At 35.7% G+C, this 23,686-nt stretch overlaps 1 long non-coding RNA gene across 1 annotated transcript in view; it reads left to right on the top strand.

Moving 5' to 3' along the window:
- LOC103102877 (uncharacterized) overlaps window positions 1–23,686 on the top strand; it is an 89,754-nt gene that overhangs the window by 1,038 nt on the left and 65,030 nt on the right. The window lies entirely within an intron of this gene.

Raw genomic sequence — 23,686 nt, 5'->3', positions numbered from 1 at the left:
GGAACCAAAGACCCCAAACCCAGGACGGTTGGCAGTTTGCTCATTTATCTCTTGAAATGTGGAATGTAACTACTTTTTTTGTACTTCTGTGTACTAAGTTAAAAATTCCCTATTCTAGACTGTACCACAAACTTCCCCAACCCAGACTGTGATAAGAAAAGGGAGGAATGGGAGAAGAAGATTTAGGATTAGAGATTCATATATATATACATGAGATCTTTGTTTAATTCTTTGGCATTTGTTACTAGGACAATGTCTCCTTTTGAATAAAACAATTTTTAAAAAGCCTGTTTTCTGACTGGTTTATTTTAGGGAGAAGAAAATTTTAGGACCTTTTTTGTTATCACATCCCATTCACTACAAAAGAACTAAAAGTAGTTAGTGGGGAAAAAAGAGATTTGTTATACATCTCACTAACTTTCTCATGAAATGCTATTCAATGTTGATCAGCATCAGGGAACTTTAGGAAAATGAGGCTTGCTAGGATTCTGAGGATGCTAAGGCTTGATAAATATTCTTTTAGAGCTTAGAGAGACACTGTTTTACTAAGATAAAAAAATCATCTTTAGACCTCTTCACAAAATCCAAGAATCCAGAGAGATCTGTGAGATTCTAAGATAAACTGAGGCAAAGCCAAGTGCAGAAGGCAGTTCTCACTCTTTACTTGAGTTCTCTAGTGCCCAAGCTTAGCTAAGTTTGAGTGAAGCCTGATGCCCATGGCTTTAGGAGAATAATTCTGGGGTGGTTTGGACAGGTCCTGAATAGCACTCCCAGTCCAAGCCAGACAGGTAACTCAGCCTAAGCAGCCTCCCCATCGAACTAGTGACTGAATACAGCTGGAAAAGAGAGCAGCTTCAGGGCATCAAAGGGATTCAGTGCTGCATTCCAGGAAAGACAGCTTGAGGTCAGACCAACCCCAAAAGCATAGGAATCCCTCTTTAGCCTAGAATAAGGTTTGTTCAGTGTATTCAACTCTTCATGACCATATGGGTCATACTGGCCTTGAGGTTTTCTTGACAAGGATACTGGAGTGGTTTGTCATTTCTTTCACCAGTGGCATAAAGCAAACAGAAGGGTCACAAGTATCTGAAGCCATATTTGAATTTACATCTTCTTGACTTCAGGTCCAGCACTTTATTTCCTGTGCACCTAGCCGTCTCTGGGTGATTTGAGAGGCCTTAGGAAAACCAGGGTATTTCACTAGTGGTCTAATCCAAACTGCTGGTCACCCTCAACAAAACCCAGCAGAAAAGTGTGAAATCTTTGGCTAGATCCCAGCATTCAAGTAACCTCTGAGCCCAATAGAAAGTGGTAAAGGGTGAGAAGGGGACAGTAATCATAGTTAGAACTTACAGCAGGGAAAGGTTCCGAATTTTATAAAAAGAGAGAGCCTCCAGATAGCACCAGAACTACCTAAGAGTGTGTGGGGGGCGGAGGGGAGGGATCTGGCCAGGCTCACTATACTTAGGGCGTTGCACAGCCTGCAAATGACACTATTATGGAGCTTGACCCAGCTGCAGTTCTGTTCAATCCAAAAGGTCGTCTCTGAAACTAAACCCCTAAATGAAAACTGGCAAAAATCTAATAGCCAAAATTCCATGTTTAGATCAAAGAAAAAAAACCTCAAATAGCTAAAAGTATGATGATGATATTTTAGCATTAGTGCTTTGATATTTGTAAGCACTTACAAATATTGTCTCATTCTATCCTCAATACAACCTTGAGAGGTAGGTACTATTATTATATCCATTTTACAGATGAAGAACTGAGGTAGATAGAATTAAGTGATTTGCCTAGGGAACATCCATCTATACATCTACCAGGAGCTAATAAGTGTTTGAACTCAGGTCTTCCTGACTCCAAATTCAATACTTTATCCATTATACTGCCTAGTTTCAAATACTTGGTTCAAATCCCAAGGATTATATAAGATTTAGCAGCTGCCACCATAAAAGAAGTTAGATCTTGGAATACAATATAATAAAAAGCAAGAGAAAAGAAAGGTTTACAACCAAATAGCTGGGGAAACTAAATATAATTCTACAGGGAAAAAAGTTAATCATTAATGGAATGGAGGGTTCTCAAGCATTCATAACGAAAAGACCAGAACTTAGTAGACATCTGGAAATGAAAATGCATACATCAAGAGAAATAGAAAAGTACACATATTTGTATAATTTAAAGGTAATATAGAGAGATGAATTTCTTACATGAAAATGATGTGAGGAGAAACAGATTTCTTCTCAAAGCCTTAATATTTTTAACACTAGATGTTTTGATAGTAGAAAGTGACCAGGTTTGTTAAATGAAGAAAAAATTTACTTGATTTTTCAAGGTATTCTTAAATTCAAATGCCTGCTCCATTAGATTATATCCAGTTTAATGCAGAAGGAAAATATATGATTTGAGGTGCTGGTTTTAAAAGATCACTCTATTACAAAAATGAATAATATAGAAGTAGGTATCAAGTGATAACACATGTATAACCCAGTAGAATTGCTTGTCAGCTCCGGGAGTGGGGAGGAAAGAGGGAAGGGAGAGAAAATGAATCATGTAACCATGGAAAAATATTTTAAAATTTAAAAAAATTTTTTAAAGAATAAAAAATAAGATTACCTCCAAGTGGTCCTGTGTACGTTTTATTTGTACAGTTGTTTGCATATCATCTTTCCCATTTGAATGTATTTTTTAAAGTTTTATTGAAATACTTTGTTAGGACAGACATTTACAAATTACCTTGACTCCTTGTCATCTTCTCTTTTAACAAAGTAAAAGTTAAGCAAAACTAATGATAATATGACTTTGTCTTAAAGTTCAAGCAGTATTCCACATATGTAGCACTCTCCCATCTCTCTATTTTTTTTTGTATTATTAAAGAGATATCTATTTTCTCTCCCTCCTATTAAAAATAAGAGGAAAGAAAAACAAATTCCTTGCAACAATTATTCATAATCATGCAAAACAAATTCCTTTGTCATCTCTATATAAAAGATATATGTATATGTGTATTTATACATAAATGTATGTATGTATATATTTCTAGTGATTTTGGTTCAGAGATATATCCACCCTCTTCTCTTGCCCTATTCTGTTACCAAAAACTTAATTGTGTAGGACTATTCAGCTTTGGATATTTAGTCTGAGGCCATGGAAGAAAACTCTTCCAGTGTTTCAGTACTCTATGACTTAATGTACCAACTTTTATTTAAAGTTATTACACAGAACATTAAAGCTAGAAGAGACCTTAGAAGCCATCTAGTCCAACTTACTCATTTTACAGATGAAGAAATTGAGAGCCAGAGAGGTTGTTATCATAAAATTCATACTATGACTGAGCTGGGACTTTAACTAAAGTTTACTAATGTTAAATCTAGGGCTCAGTGCCTTATAACACTTTTAATTATTCTCCTTTCTTCTTATTTTCTATTTTCCCTGGCTTGAAATATGCAGTATTCATTTCTTCTAGCTTGAATATTCAAAAATTAAGATAGCTTCTTCACCCTTTTATGCTCATTATAAAAGGGCAGTTTTCTAATGACCTGTCTTGCTTTTAAATTATTTTAATGGGTCTCTAGGGAATTAGTAGAAGTCATATACTAACATAAAGACTAGGTTTTTCATTGTCTGCCTTTCTGTACATATGTGTGTGTGTGTATATATATATATAAATATATAAATATATATGTGTGTGTATATACATAAAGAGAGAAGGAGAGTAGCTACCATTAGATGACAAGTTTGTTGTAAAGTGTGACAGAGGCTGGAACTAAAGAAAAAGTGCCAGGCTGAAGAGTATGTGAAATTGATCACCTTGACAGGGGAGGGGCCCCAAGGGATTGGAATCTGGAGGAGGGGAGGACTACAGCTGATAGAGGAGTTGGTCTCTCTTTGGCCAAGGGGCCAAACGCAGGGTGAGTCAACCTGACTTTCTCTCAGGGGGCTCAGGCTGCTAAGGCCCAAGTTTCCCTGCAAACTCAAAGAGGAGGGAGGAAAAGGGTTTATAGAGAGACAGGAACCCCTTTTTCCCCACATTCCTTTCCCATTCTTCCCTGCCTGTTATTCCTTTTGTATTACCTGATTGAGTTGACATTAAAAGTTATCTGTTCCCCAAGCTGAGTGTGAGTAAACAGATCAAGGGGAGACCCACAGTTCAGACTCAGAGCAACAGGAGCTGTGGTAAAGTCTGCTCAGGTTTCTCTTCAAAAAGTCTCTTCAATTGGTAAGTGTTGGGGGGAAGGATTTCCAGTCACCAGCCGGAAAAGCGGGTAACCCTCAGGAGAAAGTATTTTCCCACCTTCTGTCTTCTGCTTCTCAAGACTGAGAGAAACTGATTCTGCTATCAGCCAGTGTCCTCCCCTCCTCCAGATTCCAATCCCTTGGGGCCCCTCCCCTGTCGAGGTGATCAATTTCACACTCTTCAGCCTGGCACTTTTTCTTTAGTGCCAGCCTTTGTCGCAAAAGCCTATGGCTTCTGTTACACTGGTTTCTGATTGTGTTTCTGAAAAGACAGTCTCTGAAGGTTTACTTGGTGTCAGGGAGTGTATCTACTTTAGCAAGAACATCCAATAAGAAAAGGCCTGGAGCTAGTATGTCATTTACCAGCAATCATAGAAGGAGTGCATTAGACAGTGCAGAGATGAGATGAAATGTAAAAATAATTAGCAGTCTTTCCAATTTCTGTATGTTATGATGAGGCTTAAGAGTCACCTTCCCAGCAGATTGTAATGGTAGTTGTAAGTTGTGATTGGATCTTGCTTTTCAGTTTGTTTTTGTCAAGTGCATGTTTGTGAGTATCCTGTTGAAATATTTCTTTGGGTGTAGGAATAGAAACTTAACAATCCCAACTGTCTTTCAAATATACCTGAGGGGGATTATTAGAAGCATTATTCAAATTATCTGAGGCTAGTTCCTGTCACGTATGGGCTAAAAGGGTGTAAGTAGAGAAGGACATGGATTTATCCAGTAGTATCATGGGAACTAGTTCCAACATAGAGCTAGTGACTGACAAATAGTCAAAGGATATGAACAGGCAGTTCTCAGATAAAGAAATTAAAACTATCTTTTAGTCATATGAAAAAATACTCCAAATCACTACTAGAGAAGTGCACATTAAAACAACTCTGAGAATACCTCACACCTATCAGACTATGTTGAAGGGAATGTGAAAAAGTCAGGACACTAATACATTGTTGGTGAAGCTCTGAATGGCTACAGTCATTCTGGAGAACAATTTGGAATTATGCCCAAAGAGCCATAAAACTGCATACCTTTTGATCCAGAAATACCCCTATTATGTCTATATCCCAAAGAGATCCGAAAGGTAGAAATGACCTTTTTGTACAAAGATATTTATAGCAGCTCTTTTTGTGATGGCAAAGAACTATAAAATGAAGGGATGTCCATCAGTTGAGGAATGACTGAACAAGCATTTTTATATGATTGTTATGGAATGCTATTATGCCATGAACCTCACATCAAAATGACTGGGAAATACATATAAGACTCTACCAGTTTCAATTCATGACTGTTATTATTAGGTCCAAAGTATGCTGAGTTAAATATTATTAGCCATTGTTGTTGAAGTTTCTTACTCTACTGGTTACAGTGGAGGGCTGGTAGAGTATTATGTGTGATTTTTGGCCCAGTCGAACGGTTCCGAAGAGTTTGGGCTCACTCTGACAGGGTGTGACCCTCCCTTATTCAAACCAAAGCCCTTGAGAATTTTAAGAGAGGTTTAGGAGGGAGGGGGGAGTTGACTACTCTGAGGCAAAAGAGCCCTAAGAATGTTAAAAGATCTAATACAGATTCCTAATTTGCATTATATTAGAGAACACTTAAGGTTGTATATAGCAGCCATATCTAAACCCTAAAGAATCATATCTAGAATGGAGCATTGGGAGGGAAATAATCACAACAGCCAAATTTATACAGTGCTTGGTAGATGTATGGGCAAGGCACTCTGCTTAAACACTTTACAAACAACTATTCCCTGCCAGCAACCTTGAGAAATGAGTGGACTCTTTGAAAAGATGCTTATTTAACTTCAATTGTAACAGACAACAGCAGATTAAATAGATTCAGTGACTCTCATCTAAGATTTCACTGAAATATTTTTTAAACAAAATGTTTTGCACTTTCACTCATGTTTGTCCTACAAGTTTTTTTTAATCATTGTCTAATTATTTTTGTATTGTTCTGAGATATTTGAAGGACACACTAATAATATACATGAGTATATTTGCTAGCAAGTAGATAGCAAGCTTAGGAACCTAAAAGATGTTTAAATATTAATTTCAAAACAACACTTTACAGATTACAGATTTCTGTCCAGATTACAGAAATTTGCTATACAAGGAAAGAGAGAACGTTATAACAGAGGGAATACACTCCCCTAGCTCAATTTGAGTACAGATGAGAGTTATATCCATCAGCTAATCAAGTTGTTAATAGAGTATTATAGCCAGCTCATATTAATCAAGTGGGAAAATTTCCTGCAGCAATTCTCAGGTCTTACTCCTTTTGAGTGACTGGCATTTCCCTCAAAATTCTAAATTATTGGCTTAATGACACTTCAGATAGTCATATCCGAAGTCAAACTCAGAATAATATCGATTATAGTCCCACAAGATTTAATTATAAATAGCAAAAATTTCAGATCACAACATGAGACTAGAAACTTTTTTTTTAATAATCACAAATCATCATGAAATCACTTTTATATTCTAAGAAAACTTGTGAATTCTCCCTTAGCTTCCCAAAAAACCAATGCAGTTTTTTTAGGGGTAGAATAAGATTAGCAACTGTCTATTATTATTTATCTTGTGTTAACATATCAATTTAAGTCAAACCATGAAGTTTCTTCTATGCAGAATTTTAAGTAAGATTAAAATGTACATCTTAGAAATGAACTAGAAGCAGGAAAGCTATTAACTGCTTTCTGTATGTTCTTTCATCAGAATTTCTCAAAATTTTACCTAAATCTTAAGTGTCAAATGTTCTAATTTGCTTCTTCCACAAATTAGCAAAGTTTACCTTGTAATTTTTAATCATAGAAGTTACCTAGTATTCTAAGAGGTTAAGGTTTCATGACTCAAGATGGCATGGTGTAATAGGCAGAAATATGAATTCAGTTGGTTCTCTTTGTAATTTTTAGATAGACCTATGATTTTATGGGTGCAGGGAACCTTGAAATATACTATTATTCCCAATTAAAACTAAATCACCACACTCTAACCTGAGTGTGGATCTAGTTCTTAAAATACTGAAATTTTGCTCAGTTGCCAAAATGTTTGTTACAAGACTCCAATACGATTTCTCAAACTTAATAATTTTAAACTGTTAGCAGGACTCATAACATCTTAAAACTGCATTTCATAGATAAGGACATCTTAAGAGATGTTTGCTACATCAAATTTTCAGCAAAGTGTTTTGTTGTTGTAGTTGTTCAGTCATGTCCAACTTTTTATGACTCCATGGACAATACTATCCATGGAGTTTTCTTGGCAAAGATACTGAATTGGTTTGCCATTTGCTTTTCCAGTGGATTAAAGCAAACAGGAGCTCAAATGACTTACCTAGGGTCTCACAGCTAGTAAATGTCTAAGGCTGAATTTAACTTCAGGTCTTCCTGCTTCCAGGTTCAGCACTCTATCTGCTGAACCATCTAACTGCTCTAACTGAATATTATTACCATTATCTTATATTTCTTTTTTTTTTTTAAACCCTTACCTTCTGTCTTGGAATCAGTACTGTGTATTGGTTCCAAGGCAATGGGGGTTAAGTGACTTACCCAGGGTCACACAGCTAGGAAGTATCTGAGGTCAGATTTGAACTTAGGACCTCCCATCTCTAGGCCTGGCTCTCCATCCACTGGGCTACCCAGCTGCCTCCATCTATTATAAATTTTTTTATTTTATTTGATCATTTCCAAGCATTATTCATTAAAGACAAAGATCATTTTCTTTTCCTCCCCCTCACCCCCCATAGCCGACGCGTAAATCCACTGGGCATTACATGTTTTCTTGATTTGAACCCATTGCTATGTTGATAATATTTGCATTAGAGTGTTCATTTAGAGTCTCTCCTCTGTCATGTCCCCTCAACCTCTGTATTCAGGCAGTTGCTTTTCCTCGGTGTTTCTACTCCCACAGTTTATCCTCTGCTTATGGATAGTGTTTTTTCTCCTAGATCCCTGCAAGTTGTTCAGGGACATTACACCGCCACTAATGGAGAAGTCCATTACGTTCGATTATACCACAGTGTATTAGTCTCTGTGTACAATGTTCTCCTGGTTCTGCTCCTCTCGCTCTGCATCACTTCCTGGAGGATGTTCCAGTCTCCATGGAACTCCTCCCCTTTATTATTCCTTTTAGCACAATAGTATTCCATCACCAACATATACCACAGTTTGTTCAGCCATTCCCCAATTGATGGGCATCCCCTCATTTTCCAATTTTTGGCCACCACAAAGAGTGCAGCTATGAATATTTTTGTACAAGTCTTTTTCCTTATTATCTCTTTGGGGTACAGACCCAGCAGTGCTATGGCTGGATCAAAGGGCAGACAGTCTTTTATCACCCTTTGGGCATAGTTCCAAATTGCCCTCCAGAATGGCTGGATCAGTTCACAACCCCACCAGCAATGAATTAGTGTCCCTACTTTGCCACATCCCCTCCAGCATTCATTACTTTCCTTTGCTGTTATGTTAGCCAATCTGCTAGGTGTGAAGTGATACCTCAGAGTTGTTTTGATTTGCATCTCTCTGATTATAAGAGATGTAGAACACTTCTTCATGTGCTTATTAATAGTTTTGATTTCTTTATCTGAGAACTGCCTGTTCATGTCCCTTGCCCATTTATCAATTGGAGAATGGCTTGATTTTTTGTACAATAGATTTAGCTCTTTATAAATTTGAGTAATTAAACCTTTGTCAGAGGTTTCTATGAAGATTTTTTCCCAGTTTGTTGTTTCCCTTCTGATTTTAGTTACATTGGTTTTGTTTGTACAAAAGCTTTTTAGTTTGATGTAGTCAAAATTATTTATTTTACATTTTGTGATTCTTTCTAAGTCTTGCTTGGTTTTAAAGTCTTTCCCCTCCCAAAGGTCTGACATTTATACTATTCTGTGTTTACCCAATTTACTTATGGTTTCCTTCTTTATGTTTAAGTCTTTCACCCATTTTGAATTTATCTTGGTGTAGGGTGTGAGGTGTTGATCTATTCCTAGTCTCTCCCACACTGTCTTCCAATTTTCCCAGCAGTTTTTATCGAATAGTGGATTTTTGTCCCAAAAGCTGGGATCTTTGGGTTTATCGTATACTGTCTTGCTGAGGTCGCTTTCCCCCAGTCTATTCCACTGATCTTCCTTTCTGTTTCTTAGCCAGTACCAAATTGTTTTGATGACTGCTGCTTTGTAATATAGTTTAAGGTCTGGGACTGCAAGGCCCCCATCATATGTGTTTTTTTTTTCATTATTTCCCTGGATATCCTTGATCTTTTGTTCTTCCAAATGAACTTTGTTACGGTTTTTTCTAAATCAGTGAAGAAGTATTTTGGTAGTTCAATGGGTATGGCACTAAATAGATAAATAAGTTTGGGTAGGATGGTCATTTTTATTATATTGGCTAGTCCTATCCTCCATCTATTATATTTCTAAATAAATATTTTTCAAATACTTTTATGTTGTTCTTTTAACAACTGAATCTATGACCCAAGGGAATTCAGATTAAAAGAAAATTTATTTTTTAAACAATATTTCTAATACAATGATTTACCAAATTTCTGTTAAGCACTATGTCAAACACTTCATAATTGTATTCTTTTGTCCACCCAACAAGCCAGAGTGAGAGGTAAGGAGAGAGAGGCTCCATGGGGCAACTTCTTATTTCCATCATCTTGCTTGAGAACTTGAAAATTTTAAGCTGTAATTTTATTCCTATAGTTTCTATATCATAAAGAATAAACATATAATCTTTCTCAAATTTTTCATATTTTGAGTTCAAAATCCTCCCTCAAATCTTTTTTTAAACTTCAGAATCCTTTTACTTTCTTTAAAAATTTTTTAAATTAAATTAAATTTAACTTAAAATAAAAAAATTTTTCAGAAGGGTAAGGGATAGGCAGTTAAGTGACTTGCTTAGGGTTATATAGATTGGAAGTATCTGAGGCCAGATATGAACCCATATCATCCCCATTCCAGGTCTGGCACTCTATACACTGTACTACTTAGCTGTGTCCCCCCCCCCCCCCGTTTTACTTTCAAACCCTAATTTCTTAAGCTTTTGCTTCTTCTATTTTTTTTTTACTAGAGATTATAGGACAAAATTTTTTTTTCTAAGTTATACATGCTTCATCATGCTAAACATTTCCATACTGTTCATTTCTGTAAGAGAATAATCATATGACATATAAACCCAAATAAGCTAAAGTAATAGTATGCTTTGATCCTTATTCCAAATCCAACAGTTCTTTCTCTGGAGGTGGATAGCATTCTTTGTCTTAAGTTCTTCATGTGTGGGGTGAGATTCAGTGTGTAATTCTCAGAGTAGTATTTGGCTTGTAACCTCAATTTTCAAGACCCCTTAGAATTACTATTCCTTAGACTAAAATTGCCCCTCACCCACCCCATAAAACTTTTAGTTTTCCTGACTTATTTTCAAAAACCTTGAGAAGAGTTTATTTGTATCCTGGGAAGAAAGTCAACTACAAGATAAGAAGGAACAGGGAGTTTCAAAAGTATCATTATGGTCCTTAGGCTAAAAATCCCATAATAGTCACACGTTTTTCTTGATTGTTGGGGTCTTTAGAGGTACATAATGTTGAAAATCACATGCTCAAGACTGTGAATGTCACCCCACCACACACACACCATGGGATTGGACAGAGGGGAGGAGGAGAATTTTGTGTCAGGATTAGTATAAAAGTCTGTGATTGTGCCTAGAAGAAGAGAGGGCATTTTTGCCCTGAGCAAGCCACTTATGTGGGCAGAATCCCCTTTCCTTCCCTTCCTATTCCCCCTCCCCCTGCACACAGAATTGTGCTGGATCCTTGTATTGCTGAAAGCTTTTACTTCTTTAGTTGCATAGTCTGTTAGAATTCATACTAATTTACTCAAACAGTTTTTTCAAACCAGCCTCAATTCTGTTTATTTTTCCATTGGAAAAATCACCTCCTTAACTAGAACAATATATCTATTACCTCTAATAAAGGGGCAGAGTTTTGTGCTGTTTGTCCTTGTAATTATTTCAGAGAGGACCAGTGACATCACTGGGTGATATCTTAATATGGATTAGATTTAAATGAAGCATAGTTGCACAAAGTCATCAGCAACCTTCTTTCTTCCAGTCATCAAAGTTCAGCAGCAGTACAAGTCAGGATGACTGGTGATCTTGGATGACCTTGGCATCTTTGATGTCTGACCAAGCTCTAAGCACACCATAGTGCCTGCACCTTCATGACTGTTGAAACAGTTTGTTCAAATTCATCCATTCAATGAAGGAAATTAAATCTAAGTCATTGATGAGTTTGAGGCTTGTCAGTTATTCACAACCTGGTTTAACCTATCTGCTAAGAGATTTTACTGGAATGTGGCCACTATGCACACTACCACTTCTTAGAGCCACAGGGGAGAGTTGGGTAAGAGTTAGACACCAAAGGTGGATGAGGGTTCTGCAAGCCCTTATACCAGAGACACTAGTCTTCTCTGAACACCCACACTAAATGATAAAGAAGAGATCACCACCATAAGGACATATTCATCTCATCTGTGGTTTGTGCTATATGGCACAAGATTTAAATCTTGGAATTATTCTATATGGCCTTTTCCCCCCCAGCACAGAGATCCCAACAATGCGTGTCTTAATCCCCAACATAATTTTGTTTACATGGTTATCTTTTTTTACCTGGATTAAATTAACTATGCTTCATACATCTCTACTTCATTTTCTGCTATAGAGGCACTAGCCTAATAATTTCTTAGCAAGTATGCTTCCTGTAGAAACCATCCATTTTGATAGTATTGCCAAATAAAGCTAGAGCTTATAAAAAATTACAGGAGATACTTTCTTAGAATTATGGAATAATGCCCTCTTGAAACTAAAGTATAAGCACAAGCTGTTAGTGAAAGAAAGGCACAGTCTCTTCAGTATCATTAATAATACTTCAGTATGTTGCTCAACGTTAAAAGAATTTTATAAACATTTTGATGAATCTGAAGCCAAAATATTTTTACTATCTAAAATCCTATAACCGAGAGCAATAAAAAACACCTTTGTTATTTAAAAGGAGATAACACACATTTTAAAATTAAACACACATGTATACTTTATATGTATATCAGTAGAATTTATTTTTAATTTGTTTTTGAGAATTTTATCAGTTTGTTAGTTGATTACATTAAAATTCCAAGAAAACCCTACCCCTCCCTTCCCTACCCACTCTAGAGAAAGAATCATTTGACATATATAATCTTTGATATTCAGTCGTTTCAGAACTCATTGAATTTCGTATTTGACACATTTTGATGAGAAAATATTATTGCAGGATTCAATGCTAGCTTGGCACTCAACAATAGAACTTGGTGTGAAGATCTGAGGAAACGTATTCCCGCTTCAGCAGAAACAAAGGATTGTATGTTATAGTCTCAGCATAGCTGTCTCATAGTTCAGAACTCCATTCAACCTTGTGTTCACATTTTTGTGGCTTTTGTGACATTTTTTAGATATATTTTATGCAAATAAGTCATTATGGGTCCTATGAAAGTTAATGATAATACCCATCAGAAAAGGAAATTAGAATCATGGTAGAGGTTAAAAAAGACATCAAGAAATATAAGAGTGGTTTCCATGTGTCTGATCTCTGTATGCTGAGAACAACTATCTCCATCATGAAAAACAGAGCCCAATTTGACAAGTTCTGAAGCCATTGAATACTGAGATTTGAATGTATATGTTATATATGTTATGAATTTGCTAAAATTGTTGATTAACTTTTTAGTTTAATCTCTAGGATTTTCCATATATGCCATCATATCAACTGTAAAAAGAGATTGTTTTTACCTCTTTGTCCATTCTGATTCCTTCAATTTCTTTTCTTCTCTATTGCTTTTGCTGTAATTTCTAATATAATATTAAGTAATATTAATGATAATGGACATCCTTATTTCATTCTCATTGTTTTTGGGAAGACTTCTAGCTTATCCCCATTACAAATAATATTTGCTGATAGTTTTAGGTAAGTGTTTCATGTCATCAAAAAAAATCTATACCTAAGATTCTCAGTGTTTTTTAATTAAGAATAAGTGTCATATTTTTTCAAAAGCTTTTTTTCTGCATTTATGAGTATAAATCATATGATTTTATTACTTTTTTATTGATATAATCAATTATGTTGATTTTTTCCTTATACTAAACCATCTCTACATTACTGTTTTAAATCCTGTTTGGTCATAGTGTATATTTGTGATATATTGTTGTACTCTCCTAGCATATATTTTATTCAGGATTTTTGCATCCAATTCATTAATGAAATTGATATAATTTTCTTTCTCTGTTTTTACTTTTCCTGGCTTAGGAAGTTCTTTTATGTCCTATTCAATTCCTTTTTCTATAATATATTTACTTAGATATTCTATTTCTTCCTCTAATAATTTAGTCATATTTTTTAAAGTATTACACTTCATTCACATTGTTAAATTTCTTGGCATATAAATGAGCAAAATAGCTTCTAATAAGTGCTTTGATATATCCTTATCAGTGATATATTTACCCTTTTCATTTTTAATGCTAGTAATTTGATTTTCTTCTCTTTTCTCTTTTTCTTTTCTCTAAAAAGAAATATTAAGCAGTGGTTCATCTGTTTTATTGATTTTTTTTCATAAAACCAACAGTTTTATTTATTAATTCTTATTTTTTTCTTACATTCGGTTTTATTGATCTCAGCTTTAATTTTTAGGATTCCAAATATAGTGTTTATTTGGGAATTTTTTATTTGTTCTTTTTCTAGTTTTTAAAAATTGCATTCCCAATTCATTGATCTATTCTTTCTCTATTTTTTATATAAGCATTTAGAGCTATAAATTTTCCTCTAATTACTGCTTTTGCCATATCCCATAAGTTTTGGTACATTATCTAATATAAATATAATTTGAAAAAATCTATATAAACATATGGACATATAAACATGTGAAGGAAATGTAAGAGCTGAAGGGAGTGGAACAAGCATTTATTATTAGTGCTTACTGTGTGCCCAGCACCATGCTAAACACTTTACAAATATTATTTCATTTTATTCTCACAAACAACCTGACAAAGTATGTGCTATTATTAGCCCCATATTTTTGTTGTTGTTCAATAGTTTCAGTCTTATCTGTCTCTTTGTGACTCCACTTGGGGTTTTTTTGGGCAAAGATACTGTAGTAGTTTGCCATTTCTTTTTCCAACTCATTTTACAAATGGGGAAACTGATGCAAACATAAGTTAAGTGCTTTGCCCAGGGTTGCACAGCCAGTAAATGACTGGAATTTGAACTTGTGTCATCCTGACACCAGACTAAGTGCTCTGATCACTGAGGCACTAAGCTGCCATAATTTCCCTGCTTTAAGAGAATAAAATATTTATTAAGTACTTACCATGTGCAAAACACTCTGCTAAATTCTGTGACTATAATAGAAAGTAAAACAGGAGCCATCACATATGAAAGGTTTAATCTTCAAGTCAGAAAGGAAGATCTCATGGTCCCTAGAAATAAAGGCAAAACAGATGGCAGTTCTTTTAAAATATCATTTCCTCCAATAAAATCCTATCAGTTTCTGATGTTGAAGCATTTGACAATGCCAAGGACTTTGGTTTTTAGGGAACAATGGTGGGAAAAGAGAATCCTGGTAAGATCTGATTCAGTGGATTTTGGACCCTTGCACATGTCTTGTGTGCTCTGGTGGTCTCCAGGTAGGCTGGAGGTTTCATGTAAGAGAGGGGGAAAGTGAGGATGAGAGGGGATTATTGAGGATCTTCAATGACAAAATTATGAGCCACTGAACTGTTTTTAAATAGAGAAATAACATGATCAATATAATAATGAATTGTTGGTTCAAAAACTTTATAAATTAGTAAATCTATATAGCATCTCTTAGAAACATAGTGTATAAGTTTATCGTAGAAGTGAAATTGACTCAAGTATTTTTAATTAGGCAAAACTAAGACTTCTTAAGAACATTTGAAAGTAACAGATAGGCTTTATTGGTTATTGGAATTCTTTTGTGGTAGGGGCAAGGGATAGTATCTCAGTAGTGGTAGAAATGAAACAGTTAATGGTTAGTGTTGAAAGAGTCCAGTGTTAGGGATCCAGGCCCCACAGATGTGTGTGTATATAAGTATACACATATCATTTATCATGTACTATCTAATATCTTACTACTTTCCCCCCTCATTAATATTTTTTACTTAATCACCACCATCAAAAACATTTAAACAAACAAATGCATAAAAAATTATGTGCTACATAAAAAATGTCACAGTTTTACAATTTGCTTAAAAGTAAATTATATATGTGTAGTAATATAAACATCTTTTGTTTTTTAGTTCTCTTTGGGTTTGTTTTACTTTGATGCTTTTTTCTCTTGATTTTGTGGCTTATTTTTAAAAATGTAAACATGGTATATATTATTCTTATTCTCCGGTCTTCTCTTTTCATCTCTTTCCTTTATTTTCTTTATATTTCCAAAAATCATCATTTCTAATAAAAAAATACAATCCATTATATTTCAAGTATTGTAGTCTATTCAGCCATTCCTCCTAATCATTACATTTGCCTTATTTCTAGTTTGTCATTATAAACAAAGTTTCCATAAATATTTTCATGCACACTTAGATTTTTACCCTCTCAATAATGCCTTTAGGGCTTAATCTTAGTAATGAGATTTCCTAGGTCAACAAGAATGACACAGTTCTTTATATATATACACATATATATTCCCATCTTGTTTTCTAAAAAATAATTCATAGCTGCTCTAGCAATGTAACATTGGGCTTGTTTCTCCATGTTCCTATCAGCATTTAATTTTATTATCTTAGCCCATCTGGTTCTCAGTAAATATGCATTAATACTATTATATTTAGTTAGCTTATTTTTAGGCATGTAAAGATTAAAATTTTGGGGAAAGCTGATGTAGGTAAAAATTAGCTTCTCTCTGCAAGGAGTATGATTATTTTTATGAGGTTTACTGAAGATTAAATATAAAGAAAAACACAAGTAAGAAAAGCATGTGTCTAGGCCCAGAGAGCAATGGATTGAAGTCCATTTTTACAGGCAGCAGATACAATCTGTTGCCAGGACCATAGTATTTTCAAAATTGAGTTTTTCCAGCTTGTTCATACCCAGTGTGCCAGTAAGACAATCTCTCAGGAATACAGAATTACCTCCATTGTATGAAGAATGTTAAAGTAAGGCTTTTGCAGAATATTTATGCCCTCCAAACCATGGTTGTCCCATCAGAAACTATGTTTGGATTATGCGTATGCTCAGGCTTAGATATACTATTAACCTTGTAGGTATGTGGGCAGACATCTGTTATATTTAACTTATTGAAGGTTCTATGTATCTCCTTAATTTCTTTCTTATTTATTTTTTGGTTAGAATTTTCCTCTCCTATTATATAGAAAAGTCCTCTCCTATTATTATTATTTTGTTATCTATTTCCACCTGTTATTTCATTTAGTTTTTCCTTTAAAAATCTGAATATCATAATATTTGGTGAAAACAAATCCAATACTTCATTATCGATACTACCATAACACACACAGGCAAGCATAATATAGTTACCTTGTTTATCCCTTTCAATTTTACTCATTTTAGCACTGTCAGATATCATGACCAGTACCCCTGTCTTTTCTGAATCTGAAGTATAATATATTCTTCTCCAGCCTTTCACCTTCACTCTATATGTACATCTCATTTTCAGTGTGTTTCTTATTAAACACATATTGTCAGGTCTTGGTTTGATTTTTTTTATCTTTTCTTTTATTCATTTTCTCCCTATGAATGAATTCATCCCATTTACACTTAATGTCACAGTTACTAGCTGTGCACTTCCATCTATTCTGCTCCTCTTCACTGTTTGTCTTCCTCTTTCTTCTTTTTGGCCATATCCATCCTCAGATGCCCAATTTCCTTTGAGCAATACCTCTCCATTTCACACAGCCCTTCCCCAAAATCCTCCCTTATCTTCTCCTGTAAGGGGTAAAATTTATGGGTGGACTGAATATTTGAGAGTTGGTCGCCAGGGATTTAATTACTAAATCCCAATGAATTACTCAAGTCAGAATGGAATTTATGATAGTTTATTTACAGTAGAGGGAAGATATTAAGGAAATGAGAGAGAAAGAAAGAGAGAGAGATAGCTGCTCTGGCCTTGTCTGAACCAGGCAGGAATTCAAAGACCCCAGCTAAGGGGGTGTGGGGGTGTGCATAGGATTAAATCTAACATGGCTTCCAGCTATTATATGGAAATCACTTTAAAAGACTGATATATATTAATTTAAGGTCACCAAGGAATTCACTTATGTAATTCCTAAATGAAACACTCAAGTCAGCTGTCAAATTTTTATGGTGTTTTAATTATAACAGGAGGAAGAAAGTCTTAGAGGGAGAGGGGGAGAGAGAGAGAGAGAGAGAGAGAGAGAGAGAGAGAGAGAGAGAGAGAGAGAGAGAGAGAGAGAGAGAGAGAGAGAGAGAGAGAGAGAGAGAGAGAGAAGAGAGAGAGAGAGAGAGAGAGAGAGAGAGAGAGAGAGAAGGAAAAAGGGAGAGAAGGAAAGAAGTTTAACTCAGGACCACTCTGGCTCAGGGTGAGCCAAAGCAGGTGTTAAGGCCTTGGATAGCCAAGGCAAGGAAAGGGATCAGTCCTTATCACTCACATGACCAATCTGAAGGAAAGCAGTCTGCAGGGCTCCTCCAACCTCAAGCACCAGCCTTGAACTGACTTTATTCCTTCTCACAGGAAGTCCCAAGAACTCCAGAGGCTGTTCTCTACCTCACTTCCTGCATCTCACATGTGCCAATGGTGGCTCTAGCTTGACCTATAACCGCGCAGAGGTCTGTCCCTTTTTTGCACATGTCTGTTGAAGGCCATATTCTCAAATAATTAAAATTTGAGTTTGCTGCTGCCCTTCCTAATCTTGTTACACTGAGTAGGGTGGAGAATGTAGTTTCCAAGACCTGATTCCGTTATTCCAAGTATCTCTATTGTTATTGATCAGGAAATAGCTAAATCCAATCTTTTTTTTCTTTAAATAATATTTTATTTGATCATTTCCAAGCATTATTCATTAGAGACAAAGATAATTTTCTCCCCCCCCCCCATAGCCGACGCGTGATTCCACTGGGTATCACATGTGTTCTTGATTCGAACCCATTACCATGTTGTTAGTATTTGCATTAGAGTGTTCGTTCAGAGTCTCTTCTATGACCTGTCCCCTCAACCGCTGTAGTCAGGCAGTTGCTTTTCCTCGGTGTTTCTACTTCCACAGTTTGTCCTCTGCTTATGGATAGAGTTTTTCCCCTAGATCCCTGCAGATTGTTCAGGGACATTACACCGCCACTAATGGAGAAGTCCATTACATTCAATTATACCACAGTGTATTAGTCTCTGTGTACAATGTTCTCCTGGTTCTGCACCTCTCGCTCTGCATCACTTCCTGGAGGTTGTTCCAGTCTCCATGGAATTCCTCCACTTTATTATTCCTTTTTGCACAATAGTATTCCATCATCAACATATACAACAATTTGTTCATCCTTTCCCCAATTGATGGGCATCCCCTCGTTTTCCAATTTTTGGCCACCACAAAGAGCGCAGCTGCGAATATTCTTGTACAAGTCTTTTTCCCCATTATCTCTTTAGGGAACAAACCCAGCAGTACTATGGCTGGATCAAAGGGTCGACATTCTTTTATCGCCCTTTGGGCATAGTTCCAAATTGCCCTCCAGAATGGTTGGATCAGGTCACAACTCCACCAGCAATGAATTAATGTCACTACTTTGCCACATCCCCTCCAGCATTCACTGCTTTCCTCTGCTTCATGTTAGCCAATCTGATAGGTGTGAGGTGATACCTCAGAGTCTTTTTGATTTGCATCTCTCTGATTATAAGAGATTTAGAACACTTCTTCATGTGCTTATTAATAGTTTTGATTTCTTTATCTGAAAACTGCCTATCCATGTTCCTTGCCCATTTATCAATTGGAGAATGGCTTGATTTTTTGTACAATAGATTTAGCTCTTTATAAATTTGAGTAATTAAACTTTTGTCAGAGGTTTCTATGAAGATTTTTTCCCAATTTGTTGTTTCCCTTCTGATTTTAGTTACATTGGTTTTGTTTGTACAAAAGCTTTTTAATTTGATGTAGACAAAATTATTTATTTTACATTTTGTGATTCTTTCTAAGTCTTGCTTGGTTTTAAAGTCTTTCCCCTCCCAAAGGTCTGACATGTATACTATTCTGTGTTTACCCAATTTACTTATGGCTTCCTTCTTCATATTTAAGTCATTCACCCATTTTGAATTTATCTTGGTGTAGGGTGTGGGGTGTTGATCAATTCCTAATCTCTCCCACACTGTCTTCAATTTTCCCAGCAGTTTTTATCGAATAGTGGATTTTTGTCCCAAAAGCTGGGATCTTTGGGTTTATCGTATACTGTCTTGCTGAGGTCGCTTGCCCCCAGTCTATTCCACTGATCCTCCTTTCTGTCTCTTAGCCAGTACCAAATTGTTTTGATGACTGCTGTTTTGTAATATAGTTTGAGGTCTGGGACTGCAAGGCCCCCATCATTTGTGTTTTTTTTTTCATTATTTCTCTGGATATCCTTGATCCTTTGTTATTCCTAATGAACTTTGTTATGTTTTTTTCTAAATCAGTAAAGAAATTTTTTGGGAGTTCAATGGGCATGGCACTAAATAGAAAGATAAGTTTGGGTAGGATGTTCATTTTTATTATATTGGCTCGTCCTATCCATGAGCAGTTAATGTTTTTCCAATTGCTCACGTCTAGTTTTAGTTGTGTGGAAAGTGTTTTGTAGGTGTGTTCATATAGTTCCTGTGTTTGTCTCGGGAGATAGATTCCTAGGTATTTTATTTTGTCTAAGTTGATTTTGAATGGGATTTCTCTTTCTAGTTCTTGCTGCTGAGCTGTGTTGGAGATATATAGAAATGCCGATGACTTATGAGGGTTTATTTTGTATCCTGCAACTTTGCTAAAGTTGTTGATTATTTCAATTAGCTTTTTGGTTGAATCTCTAGGATTCTTTAAGTAGACCATCATGTCATCTGCAAAGAGTGATAACTTGGTCTCCTTGCCTATTTTGATGCCTTCAATTTCTTTTTCTTCTCTAATTGCTACTGCTAGTGTTTCTAGTACAATGTCAGATAGTAGAGGTGATAATGGGCATCCTTGTTTCACTCCTGATCTTATTGGGAATGCATCTAGTTTATCCCCATTGCAGATGATATTAGCTGATGATTTTAGATATATGCTGTTTATTATTTTTAGGAATGACCCTTCTATTCCTATGCTTTCTAATGTTTTTAATAGGAATGGATGTTCTATTTTATCAAAGGCTTTTTCTGCGTCTATTGAGATAATCATGTGGTTCTTGTTGGTTTGCTTGTTGATGTGGTCAATTATGTGGATGGTTTTCCTAATATTGAACCAGCCCTGCATCCCTGGTATAAATCCTACTTGATCATGGTGGATGACCCTTCTGATCATTTGCTGGAGTCTTTTCGCTAGTATCCTATTTAAGATTTTTGCATCTATATTCATCAGGGAGATTGGTCTATAATTTTCTTTCTCTGTTTTTGACCTGCCTGGTTTTGGAATCAGTACCATGTTTGTGTCATAAAAGGAATTTGGTAGAACTCCCTCTTTGCTTATTATGTCAAATAGTTCGTATAGTGTTGGGATTAACTGTTCTCTGAATGTTTGATAGAATTCACTTGTGAATCCGTCGGGCCTTGGGCATTTTTTCTTAGGGAGTTCTTTGATGGCCTGTTGGATTTCATTTTCTGATATGGGATTATTTAAGAATTCTATTTCTTCTTCTGTTAGTCTAGTCAGTTTGTATTTTTGTATATATTCATCCATATCACCTAAATTGGTGTATTTATTGCCATATAATTGGGCAAAGTAATTTTTAATGATTGCCTTAATTTCCTCTTCATCGGAGGTGATATCCCCTTTTCATCTTTGATGCTGTTCATTTGCTTTTCTTCCTTCCTTTTTTTAATTAGATTGACCAGTACTTTGTCTATTTTGTTTGTTTTTTCAAAGTACCAGCTTCTTGTCTTATTTATTAAATCAATAGTTCTATCACTTTCGATTTTATTAATTTCTCCCTTAATTTTTAGGATTTCTAGTTTGGTTTTCTGCTGGGGGTTTTTAATTTGATCGCTTTCGAGTTTTTTTTTATTTGTATTTCCAATTGATTGATCTCTGCTCTCCCTAGTTTGTTAATATATGCACTCAGGGATATGAATTTACCTCTGATTACTGCTTTGGCTGCATCCCAAAAGGTTTGAAAGGATGTCTCGCCATTGTCATTTTCCTCGGTGAAATTATTAATTGTTTCTAGGATTTCTTCTCTAACTAAATGATTTTGGAGTATCATATTGTTTAATTTCCAATTAGTTTTTGATTTGGTTTTCCACGTACCATTCATTACTGATCTTTATTTTTATTGCCTTGTGATCTGAAAATGTTGCATTTATTATTTCTGCTTTTCTGCATTTGTATGCCATGTTTCTGTGACCTAGTGTATAGTCAATCTTTGTGAATGTGCCATGTGGTGCTGAGAAGAAGGTGTATTCCTTTTTGTCCCTATTTATTTTTCTCCATATGTCTATTAATTCAAATTTTTCTAAGATTTCATTCACTTCTTTTACCTCTTTCTTATTTATTTTTTGATTTGATTTATCTAAATTTGATAATGGTTGGTTCAAGTCTCCCACTAATATGGTTTTACTGTCTATTTCTTCCTTCAATTCTCCTAGTTTCTCCATTAGAAATTTGGGTGCTATATTATTTGGTGCCTACATGTTGATTAGTGATATTTCCTCATTATCTAAAGTCCCTTTTAACAGAATATAATTACCTTCCCTATCCCTTTTGCTCAGGTGTATTTTTGCTTTGGCTTTATCAGATATCATATTTACCACTCTTGCCTTCTTTCTGTCAGTTGAGGCCCAGAAGGTCTTACTCCATCCTCTAATTCTGACCTTGTGGGTGTCTACCCACCTCATATGTGTTTCTTGAAGACAACATATGGTAGGGTTTTGGATTTTAATCCATTCTACTATTCGTCTACGTTTTATGGGTGAGTTCATCCCATTCACGTTCAAAGTTATGACTGTCACTTGTGGACTCCCTGGCATTTTGATATCCTTCCCTAATTCTAACCTTTCTTCTTCAGCTCTACCTTTTAGTCCAGTGATTTACTTTAAATCAGTCCCCCTTGTCCCCTCCCTTGATATGTTTCCCTTTCTAGTCCCTCCCTTTTTGTTCCCTCCCCTCCCCCCTCTTCTTCCCTCCTTTTTTTGTGTCCCCCCCTACCCCCCCCCCTTGGTTTTCCCTTCTCCTTTCCCTTGTTGGGTAAGATAGAATTCAAGATCCCAATGGATCTGGATGTTCTTCCCTCTCAGAGTTGATTTCCCTGAGAGTAAGGTTTAAGTAAAACCTCTCTTCCTCTCCTTCTTATAGGAGTTTTCTTCCCCTCTCCTTCCCGTGTGAATCTTTGTGTGAGAAAGATTATTCTATTTTGTCTTTCTTTTCCCCCTATTTACACATTACATTTTCCCCACATATTAATATACATAGATTGATATAAATATAGTCCTTATAGAAGAGAATTGAATAAAAGAAAAAGATAACATTTTTCTCCTTTTCCCTTTCCTTCATATTTACCTTTTCAGGTATTCCATGCTCTTTGTTTTTCGATATCGAACTTTCCACAGAGCTCTGGCCTGTTCTTTGCAAAAATTTGGAAATCTTCTATTTTGTTGAATGCCCATACTTTCCCTTGGAAGTATATAGTCAGTTTTGATGGGTAGCTGATGCTTGGTTGAAGGCCCAGCTCTCTTGCCTTTCTGAAAATCATGTTCAATGCCTTACGGTCATTCAGAGTGGAACTTGCAAAGTCTTGTGTGACCCTGATTGGCATTCCTTTTTTTTTTTTAATAGTATTTTATTTGATCATTTCCATGCATTTTTCATTAAAGACAAAGATCATTTTCTTTTCCTCCCTCCCACCCCCCGTGGCCGACGTGTGATTCCACTGGTATCATATGTGTTCTTGACTTGAACCCATTGCCATGTTGTTAGTATTTGCATCAGAGTGTTCGCTCCGAGTCTTTCCTCTGTCATGTCCCCTCAGCCATTGTAGTCAGGCAGTTGCTTTTCCTTGGTGTTTCTATTCCCTCAGTTTGTCCTCTGCTTTTGGATAGTGTTTTCTGATTGGCATTCCTTTATATCTAAATTGTCTTTTCCTGGCTTCTTGTAAGATTTTTTCTTTTGCTTGAAAGCTTTGGAATTTGGCAATTACATTCCTGGGAGTTGTCTTTTGGGGATTTAGTGAATAGGGTGTTCTGTGAACTGTTTCAGTGCCTGTATTTCCCCCTTGTTCTAGAATCTCTGGGCAATTTTCTTTGA

Source organism: Monodelphis domestica, chromosome 8 (assembly GCF_027887165.1).
Source record: "Monodelphis domestica isolate mMonDom1 chromosome 8, mMonDom1.pri, whole genome shotgun sequence".
In the NCBI taxonomy this organism is placed as follows: domain Eukaryota; kingdom Metazoa; phylum Chordata; class Mammalia; order Didelphimorphia; family Didelphidae; genus Monodelphis; species Monodelphis domestica.
This window is presented reverse-complemented; position numbering and strand designations above follow the sequence as displayed.